Source organism: Ambystoma mexicanum, chromosome 9, assembly GCF_040938575.1.
Source record: "Ambystoma mexicanum isolate Mex_15411 chromosome 9, UKY_AmexF1_1, whole genome shotgun sequence".
Classification (NCBI taxonomy): domain Eukaryota; kingdom Metazoa; phylum Chordata; class Amphibia; order Caudata; family Ambystomatidae; genus Ambystoma; species Ambystoma mexicanum.
This window is the reverse complement of record NC_090931.1, coordinates 1153770309-1153787120: the sequence shown is the minus strand read 5'-3', so window position 1 is coordinate 1153787120 and position 16812 is coordinate 1153770309.

The window sequence follows — 16812 nt, the reverse complement described above, 5'->3', positions numbered from 1 at the left end:
ATTTCAGACAGTTCTTAAAGAAATGTATCATTTACATTTGGCCGCGTCACCCACAACACTTTACTCCTCCACAAATGATTGGGCCTGATTTATGAAAGCATTTTCCAGTGGGACAATCGGAATATCAGGATGAATGCACAGTAAACGTGCATTCAAACTTGTTTTTCTCGAAATTTTGGGGTAAACCCTTTCATTTACATTCCCGGGAAGTAGCGCATGCTTGTTCCGGTGCCCTTAGAGTTCCTCTGAGATCATGCCCCAAAATGGGGTGGAATCTATTGCGACTAAATGTGCCCTGATCACGCACAGAAACTAGAGCTGTAGACATCTCTGCAAAAAAAGGTACTTGCATCTGGATAGTATAGCTCCGACTACTACATTTCATACATTAGCATTGGACCTTAAAATAGAGGTTTCAGCATTCATGTATTAAAAACAATTAAGATCTTAACTCTGGAAACAGACACGAACATTATTTACAAAAATTATTAATGAGATTGTGACAAATACAAAAATCGCAAAAATCATATTAAGCATGTATAGTCATGTAGAGTTCAATCATTCATCATCTACACCAAATAGCTAAATGAAAGAAGGTTATTGACAGAAGAATTATAAATGAATTCAATAATGTGAACTACTCAAATAGTCTGCAGTGAATTAATTCGGACTAACAAGCATGCGTGAAAGTGAAACAGTCGATGACTTTATCCAAGAGAAATGGTTTGTATATTAATGAACAGGAATCAGCTAGAGGAACATTGGAGTCCTTGTGGTCAATATGCATAGTGTGGTTGATTGCATTCATTTAAACACATTCATCCTCCTTACAAGTGAGCCGGTCTATAAAAAAGGCACATTTACTGGCACCTTTTGCGGACTGGCTCACTCTGAGTCTGCTGGTAGGGGCAGTGAACAACCATCCGCTGCTCTTAACATCCCAGTATTACCACGATATCGGCAGTGGAAACGGTACGCAGAGGTTGCCGGTAGGCCTCCGGTACTACCGATGGCCTACTGGCAACCTCGTAATGAGGGCCATTGTCTCCAGGAAGGGAGGCAGGAGTAATACAATTTGAGAAAGAACTAATGATCTAAATTTGAAAAGACAGCGATTTAGTGGAACTGCAGAGTAGGTTAAGCTCTTACATTGGCCGAGCACCAGAGGATAGTCCAAATGGGTTGCGTGTTAATGCTGGGTTAAATCACAATGATCCATCAGTACATTTGTTGCTGGGCAGCACCAAGTTGTGGTGTTCGTTGTATCATTCTTATCCTAAGGATCATGTTTCAGATCGTCTGACAATTTGATAATCAATACCTACCAACTTATCCTGAATCTCCTTGCTCCACTGTGGTTCAGCGGTACAATCAGCACAACTGCATTGTAAATAATTACTAAATGTTTTCCCATACCCCTTTTATGTAAATGATTTGCATGTTTGAATTTTCTGAAAGTAAAATTACAATATTGGATGTTATCTATTGCAGGCGTTTAATGGTTTCTTTGAGTTTGGAGAAGCAATATGAGTCAGTTCTATTCCTGAAGCAGGTAAGTTTAATTGAATTAATTGAACCATGTAGTTGGTGGTATACTATGAATTCATACAATGCAAGTAACGTAGTTAAAATGTATGATATGATATGATATGATAAGTCATATATAACGTGCCCGGACACAAGTATGTATAGGTGTGACAAGACAAGGGAGGGAAGACAGAAGGTGACAAACAATCTTATTAGGTCTTGTGTCATTCATATCGGGCAAGTGCGAAAACGAGAAGTGCAAGGGGAAAGGGAGGGGGATGTGCAAGGTAGAGGGAGGGGAAAAGAGGTCAGCAATGCTCTGAGTAAGTTCAGCCAGGGCAGTACGGCTCTGCATAGAGCAAGGAGAACAAGGGGCTGTTGGGTTGCAGTTACAGCCCCTAAGTGCGTGGTAGGCCTGGAGGCAGTGCAAAGGTGACTGATCAAGAAAGAGCCTTGTACCCAATGAGACTCTGAGTGTAGCTAAGCAGACAGGTAGTTCAGGCAGGTCTGCAGGGGAGGGATAGAGAGAAAGCAGAGGAGAAAAGGAAGGTTTTGAGCTGCTTCTGGAACTTCAGATGGTCTGGCACAAGTTTGACACTTGGGGCTTAAGCCCACTGGAATACTTTATTTCATGAATTTATAGGGATGATGTTGATACAGGGCATGAGAGGACTGAAGTATCCATCAGCTCTTCATTCATATCCTCGTTCTATAGACTTGTTACTTGTAGTAGTATAGCCAACGAAGAAGTAGGCCCACAAGGGTGGAGAAGGTACACCTTTCTACTCACCTGCTACATTCAGTAGGTGAGTGTCATGGCATGCTTACTACCAACCTGGGTGTTCCAGTGTGCCTGCATTGACTGTCTTCCCGGCCTTATGGCATTTGATAGTGAAATGATCATGAGGTCAGTGCAGGTTAGGCAATCCTGATGGAAGGCAGGGCACAGTAGTTTTTCTGGACCCTCTCATTCTGCTTTTAATGGGAATGGGGCATGCACATCACTGCTCTCCCTATATTCTGCTTCTTTTTGTAAACTAAAATATGTTATCAGTAGAAAATCCCCAAATGTTCATATGCAAAAATATGACTCTAGGAACTTACCGTCAGAGCCGGCCTCAGGTCTTCCAGCGCCCTGTGCAAGATGTTCTGATGCAAATCCACCACCCCGGCCACCCTCCCCAACATTCTGGCAGCACTGGTCAGGGCTGGCGTGAGTCGAGGGGCTGCTGGATGCGGCTGCAGCAGCGATCAGCTTACAGGTAACTCACCTCTTCATGTTCATTCTCTCCTTTTGAATATAAAGCGTGTGGGGGGTGCATGTGGCTTCTGGCTGCCTGGCTTGTATCAGGCTAGGCAGCCTTGGGCCCTGGCTGCAACATGCAGGGACTGGAGACTCACCGTCAACGGGCTCTAACTGAACCCCGCCTGACACTCCTCTCCGACTCAGAGTGCCAACCTCTGTCAGTTTAAATCTTTTCACTGCTTTTTTGGCGCTATTAGTGTCGCAACAGCAACCCCTCGGCAAGGAGTCCTGGGTCTGTGACTACTTGGGCCAACTCACCATAAATGCCTATCAAGAACAAGTAATCAGTCAAAGAGCCCAATGGAGCCCCCTGCTGTTCTTGTAAAGTGTTTTTAATGGCACAGGGTGAATCTTTAATAGGTGCTGGGCCAGGCCGATATTTAAGTTTACATGACACTGAGCTGGAGGCAAGGCGCCCTTTATTTGCAGCGCTGGGGGGAACTCCCTTGTGCGGCCATCCCTCCTAAGCGCACCTTAAGCCGGCGCTTCTTGCAATCTCCATGAATCTATCATCCAGGTAAACAGGAATACAAACATTAACAGCATTTCTTTTGACGTGAAGCTAATTCCTGAATACAAATTTGGTTTATGAATTCATCGTAAAACAAACTACAGAAAATATTAAATTCTAGTTTGCTCTCGAAGTTAACACAGAATGTTCCCAAAAGTAGTGAATGTTCACATCCAGTGTATTAAAGCAGCCATTTCAATCGCAGTACGTTTTAGTCCAAGTATGCCATTGAGTTTGCAGTGAGGTATGTTTAATGGTATGAATGCCGACTCATGAATAACAAATGTTTGTTTGTTTGTTTGTTTTATTTGCTTACATAGCGCACCAAGCCCAAAGGTATCTGGGCGCTTTTCTTAAAATACATGGTTACAGAATGATCTACAATACCATACAAAATGCAGTAAATTGTACATTGATGGATTCAAATATTCGCATTTACAAGTATACGTGCTAGTACATATTAGTTAACTAATTGCAAACAAAAAATATGCATATGCGTCACACACGCCAAACCTTCGATGTCTGAGAATACACAATGTTGGATGTTAACTAATTGCGGCCAAAAAATCAATGCAATAACTTGCCTATTAAGAGCCTGCACATGTTACCATCGCTTGAATAAAGCTGGAACCTTCATGGCTTCAGATCTACACTCTATGCCAAATCCAAATCACCTGTTGTAAACAATCTGCAAAATGTGGTAAAGGGGATGGCAAGTCTGATGTGTGTATTTCTGCACTGAAGACTGCTGCTGATCAAGCCTCTGTATCCAAGTGTGCCACTGGCTAGTCCACTACCTGCATAAAGCAGCAGCCTATATTAACTGTTTTAGAAAAGGCCTACTACAGAAAGAGATGAAATGTCAGGCAATTTGGTGGACACTTCTTTCCTGTGCTCAAATCTACAAAGTGGAAGAATGACAAACCCCTTTCAAAGCGAGTAGCAGACACAAATATAAATATAGGGCATTGTGATGAACTTGATAGTGTCATCACCCCATGTGGCATGGGGATGGTAGCTGCTACCTGATCCTGACCCTGGGGACAGCTATATGATGTATCATATGGGGTGAGAAAACCTCTGGGGGTTAGCAGGGCTCCATTGGACAAGGCATGGTATTCCCCGTCCTCTTTTGAGGATACCCCATCCATAACAAATGCCTTAATGGCATATTGTTATGCCGCCCCTCATCCATTTAAGAACACAGAAGATCTTTCCTAAAAACCTGCATCGAAGTCTCATGAAAATACATTTCCAAACTCACATTTGACTTGCCCTTAAAGAACACTTACCCGACTTTGTCCCCCGACAAGGATACTGAGATGAGGAAGAGGAGCCTAGTAATACAGAGCATAAAGGACCAAGAGTACAGGCTGTTCTCTAGTTGTTTGGCATGCATACTTGTAGCCAAGAAGTTTAAACAGCGCCCTCATCTGACTGTGGTGCACTGCTGGAAGGAGAAGACTTTATCTCTCGGTTTCGGCCTGGAGACTGTGGGGCTGCAGAAGCTGCCGTGGAGCCATCCAACACAAGGAGGCAGAAGAGAAAGATGGTTGGTGAAAGAAGACATTCTGCAAGAATGACAGAAGCCAACACAGGTCTCCTGGGTGTTTGCAGCAGTTGAGCGACAACTCTCACTTACTTGATAGAAGCCTGCCGTGGGACAGAAGAACTCTGCAGAGACTGCAGAAGGCAGAGAAGCTGAAAAGTGAACGCAGCAAGACAAGAAAAGATGCCATTTGACCGACACCATCTTGCTGTGGGAAGAAGGAGATACATCAACAAGAGTCAGTGAGTCCCCAAAAGGGAAACAGGGACACCTGGGTGGATGGACAGCCACACTGCATACATATATACATCAAGAAAGCAAATAAAGTGTTGAAAAGAGACGAAGCCAGTGGGCATTTTGTTGAATGTGACAACCCAATTGAAGTAAAAGACTTATCAGTCTGTGAGTGAATGCAATACATACATAAGAACAGCCCTGGCAGGATAGTATACCAGGCAGACCCATTATTAGATACAGCAAAGACAGGAAGACATTACATTTGGATATGTATGCAAGGCCCACATGAGAAAACCCCTGACAAGAGGGTAAACCAGACAAAGTCAAGCTGCAAATGTGTTAATGAGATGTCACGTCAGGAAAGTATACCAGGCGGTTGCACGTGTGTTCAAGAAAGCCCTGGCAGGAGAGTATACCAGGCAGTTGCAACTGTGTTCAGGGAAGCCCTGGCAAGAGAGTATAGTAGGCAGTTGCAAGTGTGTCAAAGAAAGCCCTGGCAGGAGAGTATAAAAGGCACTTGCAAGTGTGTTCAAGACAGCCCTTGCAGAAGAGTATACCCAGTGGTTGCAAGTGTGTTCCAAAGAGCTGTGGCAGGCAATTGCAAGTGTGTTCCCATAAGAAAGTCCTGGTAGAGAAACACACCGTGCAAGGACAAAGTTATAAGTGTGTTCAATTAAGAAAGTCCTGGCAGGAGAATATATTAGGAAAGTACCAGTGTTCGTTTGAGAAAGCCCTAGTGGGGAAGCATTCTAGGAAAGGACAAAATAAACAGCCTAGTAGAAATACCTCAATCTAAAATGATCCTGAGAAGGATATATCAGGACTAGCAAAAGGCTGTGTGAAACCAGAAAGAAAAAGAGTGAAAACCCAGCAGGAGAGTACTCCAGGTATCCTGACAACACAAAGTGACAGGAAATGTTCCACATGCGAGCGCTTTGCTGGTTTCTGGGTGTGCCTTACCATTTCCTGACCCGCATGCTGCAAGCTAAGGCTCCTTTAATCTTGCCGGCATAAAACACCTACGCATTTGCGAAGCGATGCAAAGTGACAGGAAGTGTTCCATGTGTTCTGCAGAGGGCTAAAGTGAAAGGAGTGGGTCACTCTTCTGCTGCCCCTTCGCACACAGAATTTGCTGTCGAGGACCTGGATGCAAGAGGCATAGGATTGGCCAGTCGTGGTTGATGGGACTTACAGTGCTCGTCCATCTGCTGTCATTAGCGAGCTCGTCACTCCATACAGCGCATGGCAGTATCTGTATGGAGAATGCAGCAGGTTCAGCATCAGTGAGTGGTACTGCATCAATCATATTATAACATCACTCACCCTGCTGAACGCCCGGTTTTCTTGTAAAAATGAAGGGTAATTGGCGGTGAAAATCCGGCTTGTGTAGTGCAAGCAGATTTGCTGGCAAGAGAATCAGAAATCCACCCCTGAATGATACTTTGGCCACTGGGGCATCCTGCCCCAAAAAAGACAAACAGGATGACAACCCAACGGCACAAAGTAAGATCACAGGTTACTTTGGGGTAACGTTTTTCACTGTGACTATGGACCCTGCAGTCGCCATCCCCTTGGTCTCACCCGATGTATCCTTTATTGGACAAACGAACAATCAGCAGTGTTGTCCCCGCCTATTGACAATAACAACTCCCTCCTTGACATGTGTTTAGGTTTGCAGAGGAACTCATTGGGGACAGCCAATAGATCATTACATTCTTGCACCATTTATAATGATATCATTGGCACGCAATTGTCAGCATCTCCTGACCTTGAGTGGCTGTTTTCCCCCTCCACCTTTCCAGCTCATACCAGAGTGACAGTGATAGTGACACTGATGGGGCAGCCCTGGTGGAATCTTTGTGTCTCTCCAGCATTCGGACAAAACCGGTGGATCAAGTACAGCCCACCTTGAATGCGGTTGCTGCATCGATTGAGTCTCTCCTCATCCTCTGCACAAACATGGCCAAAGAGCAATGTGAATTGAGGGTTATCCTTGCTGGGGTTGTGGATGTTATTTTCGACTCTTACAGAGAGGCGTGTGACCAACTTGTGACTGGCCAACATGGTGCAGGAATTGTACCTGCTTCCTCGAGTGATGAGCACGACTCAGGAGCACTAGCTTTTTGCCCCACTCGTCCCATCCCATCGAGTGATGGATGGGTTCTGAAAACCACTGATTCTATTATAGCCTTAACCCTACAAGGATCAAATGCCACCATAATTACAGACAGCCATGCCCTGATGTTGGATGGAAATGAGGAACGAGCCTCGAGCTGTGTAAATGCTTGTATCCCAACTTCCAAAAATACATTAGGAAAAGAAATGGAGAGGTTGTCATCTGTCCTACACCTTCAGTAAATTGGCCCCACTTGGGCATCAGACTAACCAACCCAGTGAGCTCCCCTTGTCAATTATGCCTGACCAATTAGATCCCATGACTAACTTTTTTCTAGCATTTTGCCATATGGGGCTTTTGCAGCACCCCATTGCACGATTGGTAAATCCACAACCACAATCATTAATACCCTTTGTGGGTCCCTTGAAAAATGGTCGCAGCCTGGTTGGAAAAATAAACCAACAGCGGACCAATTGGACTTCTCTGCTTATCAAGCTATTGGGTCTCCCCATCTTCCGACTTCTTCAGAACAAATGCTAAATCAGATGGTACATTAAGATGAAACCAAATTCCAGCAATAACAAAATCAGTCGTGCCTGTCCAGACCTAATTTCCCAGCTGTCTGGTCAGTAGAGATGGCTGATTTTCTGGCTTCCCAACTCGCAGAAAGTGAGCTACCTCTGGGGAAAGGGGGCAAAATTGGAAGACCACCCCCCTTTGGCGCCCAGTCTGTTTATGAACAGAGGTTTTTCTAATGAGAATATTTCAAGGTATACCCGCCTTTGAAACATCAACAGCAAGGACATCATACGCATTGTACTTCCGGACGTCCATAGCTCTACTAACTGGGCAGTGATGGAGCTTGTTTCACCTGCCATCACTGCACTGGTGGGTTCACATCAGTAGGAGTTAAAGAATCTGGGTTACGAACTGACGGTTTGCTGAAAGCATGTACTTAGCATGCCGGATGGGAGATGGTCTCGAACTTTAACAACTCATCGACCTCAGTTCCTAATTTCTCGTATGCTCTTTCCTCCGAACGCTCAAGTCTTCTTGCTATGGTCTCTAAATGAACAATCCTGAGTGATAACTGTAGGCTGATGAGCCAATGGGTCATGGATTCCCTTAAGTGTACTGCATTATGAATCTCCAAGAAGCTTGCGCAAGTCAGTTGGACCTCCTGGAACCCGCAAGGATTCAACTCTTTCTTGCAAAATCCATTGAGACTCGCCACTTTAATGTCTTATGATGCATTTCGCTCCAAGAGAGTAGGTCAATTAATAGCTTTTATCTTGATGGCTATAATATTCATAATCCTTCAAGACAAAATCTTAGAGGCTGTCCAATGGGGGGATTGGCGATAGGGGTAAAGGCTCACTATTCCATTAACACTTTCATAGTTGGCATTGATTCACCAAATGTTTTGTCAACTATCTTATGTGACCCGATTCACCCTCACCTACTTACTCTGATTATTAACATATATGATCCCCAGGTGCGACATACTCCACTTCAATAAAGGGGAATCTAGATGAGTTACTAACCCATTGGTGCTGCCGTTTTCCCTCTGGTAAGGTGGTCATTGCCGGGGATTTTAATGAGCATATTTACCCAAACGGCCACACAGAGTAATTGTTTTTTAGCAAAGTCAGCCTTACTAATCCACTACCGAGTTGTCCCATCAGGGTACATAAAGATGATGGGTGGAGCCAGTGTTTGAGTGCCCATGATTTATGGTGCCTTAATGCTAAGGTAAGAAAGGGTGCACCTTTGGAGAACACATTGACAAATGGAACCTTTATTTCCCATTCGTACCATGTGTTAAGTATCTATGAATCATGGCCTCATTTTAGTCCTCTCACCTTCATTCAAGACACTCATAGTGATCACTGTCTGTTAACTTGGTCGTACTTATTGGGAGCAATTGGTAAACCTTATCCCAAGCAAACCTGCCCTAATGTGATGATAAATAAATATGGAGCCCGATCTGTTGGTCTGAAATGAACGTGGAGAAACTTAATTTATTTTTCCGTAATGATCACACATGGATTGAGGATTGGTTGCCTCATTATGATCGGGATATGCGTTGCACCATGAGGGCACTTTCTGAACAACTGAAAATACAAAGTATGAAGGCTGGGCAGCGACGGAATGTGAGTAATCCCTTTGATGTAACTATTAATCAAAGAAGAAAAAGAGTATTGCAGAGACAGGGCAGCTATTGTCTGAATCCTGATGCACTGCTCGCGCATGCGCTTCTCGCCGCACTTGCTAATAAATAAAAAAAACGACCTTCATCAGCACAAAAGCTCACTGCATAGTGCCAACTGGAGGCATATATTCAGATTGCTACACACTAATGATAATAGAAAGTTCTGGTCACATTATAGGTGTTACTTGGATGGACTGTCAGTGAAGGAGCTGAATCCTATCTCAGAGGCAACCTGGATTATCTATATTGACTCAATTTTCTATGATCCAAACATAGTCCATTTTATGGCAATTATTCCTCCAGACAATCTAAGGATACTAACTCGTTTTAAGGAAGATGATATTCTTGAAGTGATCATGAGATTAAAATCTTCCAGAACTCCGGCCCAGATACTATTTCTAACGTGGTTCTTAAAGTTAACCCGCCGTTCTGAACACAGAGTTGGATGGAGTCTATATTGGTACCTGTCTAAAAGAAAGGCGGAGCACTTTACCCCCTCCAGCAACAGGCTCCTTGCCATGCTTGATACCAGTGCCAAGATAGTCACCTCATTGCTGTTAAAGAAACGAAATAAATGGGCTGAGGACACAGAGCGTCTGAAAATGGTTCAAACTGGTTTCCACAGGGCACAGAGTACTGTACGCAGCAATTGCGTTTTTTTTTCTACTTGTTGGCTGAAATAATCTCATGTGAACTAAAGCTTTATTTGTGTTTTGTAGTTTTTTTAAAACCATTTGACACAGTCTCACGTTAGAATCTATGGAACAAAGTGTTGCAACGGCGCCTCGTACCTACACTTTTACACTATATTAAAGCTCTGCACAGTGATACAATGGTATCTATTCATCTGGCCCAAAAGGGGATGATCTCACGTCTAGTCAGTACCAATGCAGGCCTGAAGCAGGGGTGTGTCAGTAACCATCTGCCCTTGCAGAATGCCTCAGTCCTGAAAAAGAACACTAGGTCACAGCATGTAACACATCCTTGCACACAATGACACCGCACCCTGGTGTCCCCTCGGTGACATGCAACAACTGCAAGCAATGAGTCTGCAGCCTACCATGACCATGTCACACCCACACCCATGCAGCTGTACCAGCACAACTCAAGCCAATGCAATGTAATAAAACACACCCTGTGACACCATCATCACCCACAACACCTCAACTGCCTGCACCCCTGAGTGCCATGCTGTGAAGGACCAAGTTCCACTTTCCCCTTTTCCCGGTGAGTGGTCATAATTGTGGGATGTTTTTACCCATGCATCCAAGCCCTACCATAAAACTATGCAGTACTGGCATGGAAAACATCATGATGGCCAGAACTCCCCAGAGAGTGCACAGGGAAAACATGAAGAATAGGCTGCCACCCATTTTTGCCTATGTTGTGAGCACAGGAGGGCACTGCCTAAAACCACCATTGGGCTACACACAAAGTAGCCTGAAACCATTGGGAATGGCAATGCTGATTGCCAAAAAGCAATTCAGAACTGTGGGGAATTTATTTTCTTAATCCCAAAAATGGTTGCATTACCAGTACTCACCACTATCAGAAAGCCGGCGTTTTAAAACCACCAGACTTTTGTGTAAAACTGAACAAATGAAACAAAACCAGACCAAGGAAAGACTTGCTAAGAGGTGGATACAATGTAAAACTATATTCTGAAATGACTTGAAGGAAGTAATTATTTAATGTATAGGTACAAATTGTCAGTTTGATTTGAATGTAGAAAACTGGGAACAAAAAGTGACATTTAGCTGAAACCTGGCTTAATGAAACTGAATTCTGCCTGACAACTACCCCCGACAGGAGTTGAAACTGGATCAACAGCCACTCTTCCCAGGCCTAGCTGCATCCTGCTGCCCCTTGCCAAAAGGAGTTCACCTCTCTGATTAGATTAGGGGTGGAGCACCTGGGAACTGGAAGGAACAGAACAATGCAACTTCCTTGACTCAGGCAAATGTTATATTGGGGGCGTCGTAAAATAGCTTCCTCTTGGGAGAAACCGGGGGGCAGCTGTGACTCTGTGAACAAGCTGGCTTGGGGGAAGTGGATAAACCAGTTATTCCACCCTGTGATGTGGGAAGCCACACCCCTTTTTGACCAGAGCATAATTTTAAAAAGATAGATACTCATAGTGCGGACTTGTTAGAATTATATAAGTAATATAATTATTTTTGTGATTTTTCTGTGAACATTTTAAGAGCCGTTAGGACCCTGTGGTATATTCTGGGGAGTTGCTAGCGGAAAATAGGGTCTCACTCCAAATGTATACATGTTAAAAATCTGACACTTTATCATCTGTAACCCATATCCCTGGTGTACATTTGTGTAAAATCTGGAAAGGTTTAGAGGTCGTTATCTGGATGAAAAGGGGAAAATTCTGTCATCAGTGGACACGACATCGTACAAAGACAGGGATCGGATGGTTTGGTGCTACAGAAAATATGTTAACTGGACCTATAACATTAGAAAAATGGTACATAGATAAATATGTATTTGGGTCAGAAATAGATTTGTGTGCAATCTGACAAGGGGAGGTTCCTCTGACCATAAAACCTACAGCATCACTCTGACTCACATTTCCTTCCCCCAATCAAGGGAGAGAGGAGGAATTGGCCAATGATAAGTGAGAGGGGCAGGTTTAGTTGTGACCAACGCACAAACCCACTTTCCAAAACACATAAAAAGAGACTGCTGGGACAGGTAGAGACATTCAATTCCATTTGCTGCGGAGCATGCTGACCGACGACTTCACATCCAGAGATCCAGACTTCAAATCCATCAATCTCCAGAACCTGTAGCAGAAATTAACTCCAGAATTTGTAGCAGAGAGGCCTGAATCCACCAGCTGAATCCTCTTCAGCAGGCCTCAAAACTAACCAAACTATTCAACAGCCAGCCGAGCTGTTTGAAGTTTTGCCGGGAATTTTTGCAAGAACCTGTAGCAGTACCCAGAAAGCAGTGTTACATCCAGAATCCAGAGAGGCTAGACCAGCAGAGCAGAGCTGACCCAGATCGCTGTGAACAGAACCGGTGCCTGATTGACCCGCCGAGCAGACAGAACCGCAGCCGGATGTGTTGACCAGATCCGTGACGAGGCCTAGTTCAAATTTATATTGTGAGTACCTAGCAGAACTGTGCAGAACCAATCTCTTAGTTAAAATAATCTAATCCAAACTATTTTAACTTAAGTAGAACTGCCTCCTAGAAATCGTGTCATCTGTCATTTTTAAAGCTGCACAACTGTCACCTGTCAATTCTGCAGCTGCAAGCTGTCAACTGTCATTTTGAGTTTACTTTAAATCCGAAAAACTACCTTTATTTAATCGTCCGTATCTCTGGAACCGAACCTAGAACCGACTTCCTACTCCCTATACTTTTCCCGTAATCGCGAGACACGCACTCGCGAAATTTACCGCAATTTGGCCCGATTTCTTCATCTGTAGAAATCAGCAGCTTTTTGCTTCTCTTTGCTAAAATTCGTTTGCAACCTGGTAATAACTCATAGAGCATTGCTAAAGGGAGCCTGAACTAATACCAACAAGCATCTCTCACTCACCCTGAACCTCTAGAGGGAATTAAAAGCAATTTTAGCACCTTTTCACTTCCATTGCAAACCACATTAAAGTAATTCGCCTGTGTTTAAAACTCATCCGGTTTTCCCTAAGCTTGCTGGGAAAACTGGAACTGTGTATTGCATTATAAAGTGTGATTTGTGGGGATTCTTGAAGGCTGTGTGCTCTCCTTCCATTTCTTGTATTGCTTAGGGGGGAGCGAATTGTCAAAAATTGTCAAAAGAAAAAGTGATCATATTACCTTTTGCTAAAATCATAACAACGTTGAACCATATAAAGCATTCTTTCCCACCTTATTCTTCTGTTCCTATTTATAAGTTACCTCTTGCTGACTACTGCTCATATTCACAAGTGTAATATCCATTATCAATTTATTTATAGAAGTGTGATATATATAGATATATATATATATATATATATATATATATATATATATATATATATATATATATTGTTTACATTTTCAAATAAACCTTTTAATTTGCAAAACAAACCTACTTCTTGGCTCCCTCAGGGGGATTCTAAGAGGGCGGTGTTATACAAGGGTTGTCAACCAGAGTACTAAACTGGTTATAAAAATACATCAATAAGGGTTTTCCTCAGCATCCCAGACTAGGCATTGACTTAGCTGTAGTGTTGATTGAATATCGCTTACATAATGATACATCAGATCAGGCTGTCGTCAAAATGACATGGAGAAAATTACCAAATAGAGATCCCTGAGTGGTTGAAAACCCAGGATCCCCTTGGAAGCCCTCCCAGTGCCACAATTTGGTATCCCTTGATTAACATCAGAACAGTGTAGGAAACACTGGCAGGGGAGCCAATGTTGGAATGTGCAAGATGACGGTAGGTGAAATCCTCAGCAATTGCAGTGAAGGCAAGATCCGGCAGCTGGACAAACAGGCAGAAGTCATAGAGGAAGGCAGGGCACAGAGGCAACAGGCAGAAAAGAGAAAAGCAGACAAGATAAAGGAAGGATAAATGGAGGTCAGGTATACTGGTACACAAAATGGAGCAAGCAACATCAAGAGGAAGGGAAGGTAGAGCCCAGAGGGACTGGACTGAATGGGCACCAAAGAGCTTGGAACTGAAGGGAGCGTTGAGATGCACCGAGGAGCTGGTAGCCGGTAACAAATTAGCTGCAGGGATATGGTGCACAGTACGCATTGCCATGGCAAACAACTACACCAGGCCTATGGTGTGTGCCTGGTTTCCGGGGGTTCCACCCTGTTGAGTTGAACTAACATGTCCTGCCATGCTGTGCTGGGTGTGGTGTGGAGTAGTCTGAGGATTGCAACCCCATACAGAGCCAAAGCATCAGGTGTGGACTGCCAGCATGGTTAGACATGCCATGAAAAGGTAAGTGTACAGGATATTGTGTGGCAGGCATGACAAATCACAAAATGCAAGCAATGATTCACCAGCTTTGCAAACCCATTTGTCCCCGAACCCATGCAGTCAGACCTGCTCACCTTAGGCCAATGTAATGAAATACAACCCACACAGTGAAAGCCTCCCTGCCACCAACAGCACCACGCATGTGCTCCCCTGAGTTCCTTGAACTTACCTGCACAGGGGAACCATCTGTCTCACATCCACAGCATTCCACCTGAAACAACATTCTAAGCTTGCAAAGACACCCATTGCATGAAAGTATGCAAACTGGACAGCCTTGACTGCTCCTGTTTGGAACAAGGTAACATGACCACCATGGTCCACCTTTTATCAATGACCAAAAGTCCAAATCACCGAGCTTGTGCAGCAATGAATCCAACAATATCAAAACACATTGACAAAGCAATCACTGGCAGTCAAGCAAACTCATTTCAACCACAACACAGCATGCACCCTGGAAACAGGTGGCAATCAGCCCTCGGATGCAGACACAAGTTGTACCATTGATTACAAGCAAGTTGTGCACACCCACAATCAGGTGTCACATGTGCCTTTGGGCCACCCATGTATGCAGGGGAGGGAAAGGGACACCAAGTGAGGAGGTGAAGGTCTGGGGAGTGGAAGTACAAGTGTGGGAGCTGATGTGAAGGATGACAGGGGGCAGAAGGGATACAGGACACAAAGTGGTGAATGTGTAGCTGTGGAGAGAGAGAGTTATAAATACGCAACTAAGACAAAAAAAAACAATTATGCAACTGAAAAAACAAACAATTCCTGTAACAGCACCTCAATGCCTGCGTGCTGTTTGAGCACTTTAAAAATGCAAAATAAAAGAGAGGGGGGAATTCTGGAGCAAGGAAAAGTCTGGCTGGTGGGGTGATGAGAGAGTTGGGGCTGTTACAGTGGGTGAGGGCAGATAGAAGGGGGGTGAAGAGAGAACGACAGAGACAGAAAGACAAGAAAATAAGGCAGCATGGTCTGAGAGCCTGTAAGGCATATTCATGGAAAAATAACCCATGTTGGGGGTGAAAAATGACAATAGGTGGAGAGGGAGAAGGACAGACTGGGAAACAAAGGCCACCTGTGAAAGGGTAATCCTCACCTTCTCATCACAAAAACAACATGCTCAACACACCATGGCATGTAATCAAGGAAGAGACTCATGTCCTCAACATCCATGCAAATAAGTCTGTTGAACCACAACTCCAGACTCGGCACCACCCACCAACCCCACCTGTTGGACAACACAAGTAATGGCCAGGACATCGATCTCCAGCTGTTGCCTCCCCCTCCAACACACCACACACCCTGGATCAGACTTTCCCTTTAGGGGTGTGAGGTTCATAGGGTGCACTGCTAACACCTACAGGGACAACAGATGAATAGAAGCTGTGGGGAGGGGATGATGTACCACATGTATGTGCCCACAATGTACACACACATACTGTGCAGTCAATCACAGTGCCGAATTAGAACAAGTGGTAATAAAAGTCATACAATACATTCAGGAGGAGAGAACATACAGAAAACAACAGCAAACAACATGTGACTTGAATGGGGAACACAGGTAAAGGCTGTCAGGGATCCACATGTGCAAACCAGTACGAACCTATATGCACCAAGTGTGCCGAACCTGTCCTGTGGAGTTCATGTAGACATATGGCCGGGTCTGCATTTCCAGAGGCAATGCCATGAAGGGGACCATCTGAGGTCTTGGTAATTTGTGAGTGTATGTGTGTGTTTAAGACATGTAGTTGTATCAGGGTAGGTTAAATGAGTGTATACGGGAAGGGAGTGGGCTCTGGCACAGGTCAAAGAGTAGTGTGGACATGTAGTACATTTGCAGGACCCCGTAGGACACTTGGGGCTGGGGGAGGAGAAGGGCGGTAGTAAGAAAACATCATACTAGTCAGTGAGGCAAGAGGTGAACAATCATAATGCAGAGTCCCGATGTACAGAGAATTGAGGTTGCGTATAAGGATTTTGTTGTAGAAGGTGTCAAATACTGCCAATGGCTCAGGTGTCATAGGTGCTGCACATTCCCATTAGTCAGTTGTCCTTTGTGGAAGTGCAACCTGAAAACCAATGCACATGCATGGATGTTCAAGGAGACGTACACACACATACATGTGGATAAATACACATCTGCACTGACATTCGTGACATAATGACTTCACCCGCTGAAAATTAAATGTGTGAGAATGCATGTAATGATTGTGGTGCGCACTAAAACAGGCATTTACATGACTGACAGTGCTCAACCGTACCTGCTGACTGAGCTGCCCTGATGGAATTCCCTCATCGCCTCACCCGGAAACTGTTCCTCCACATTTGTGAAAGGAGGGCCAGTGCCTGGCAGAGGACATGGGGACTAGGAA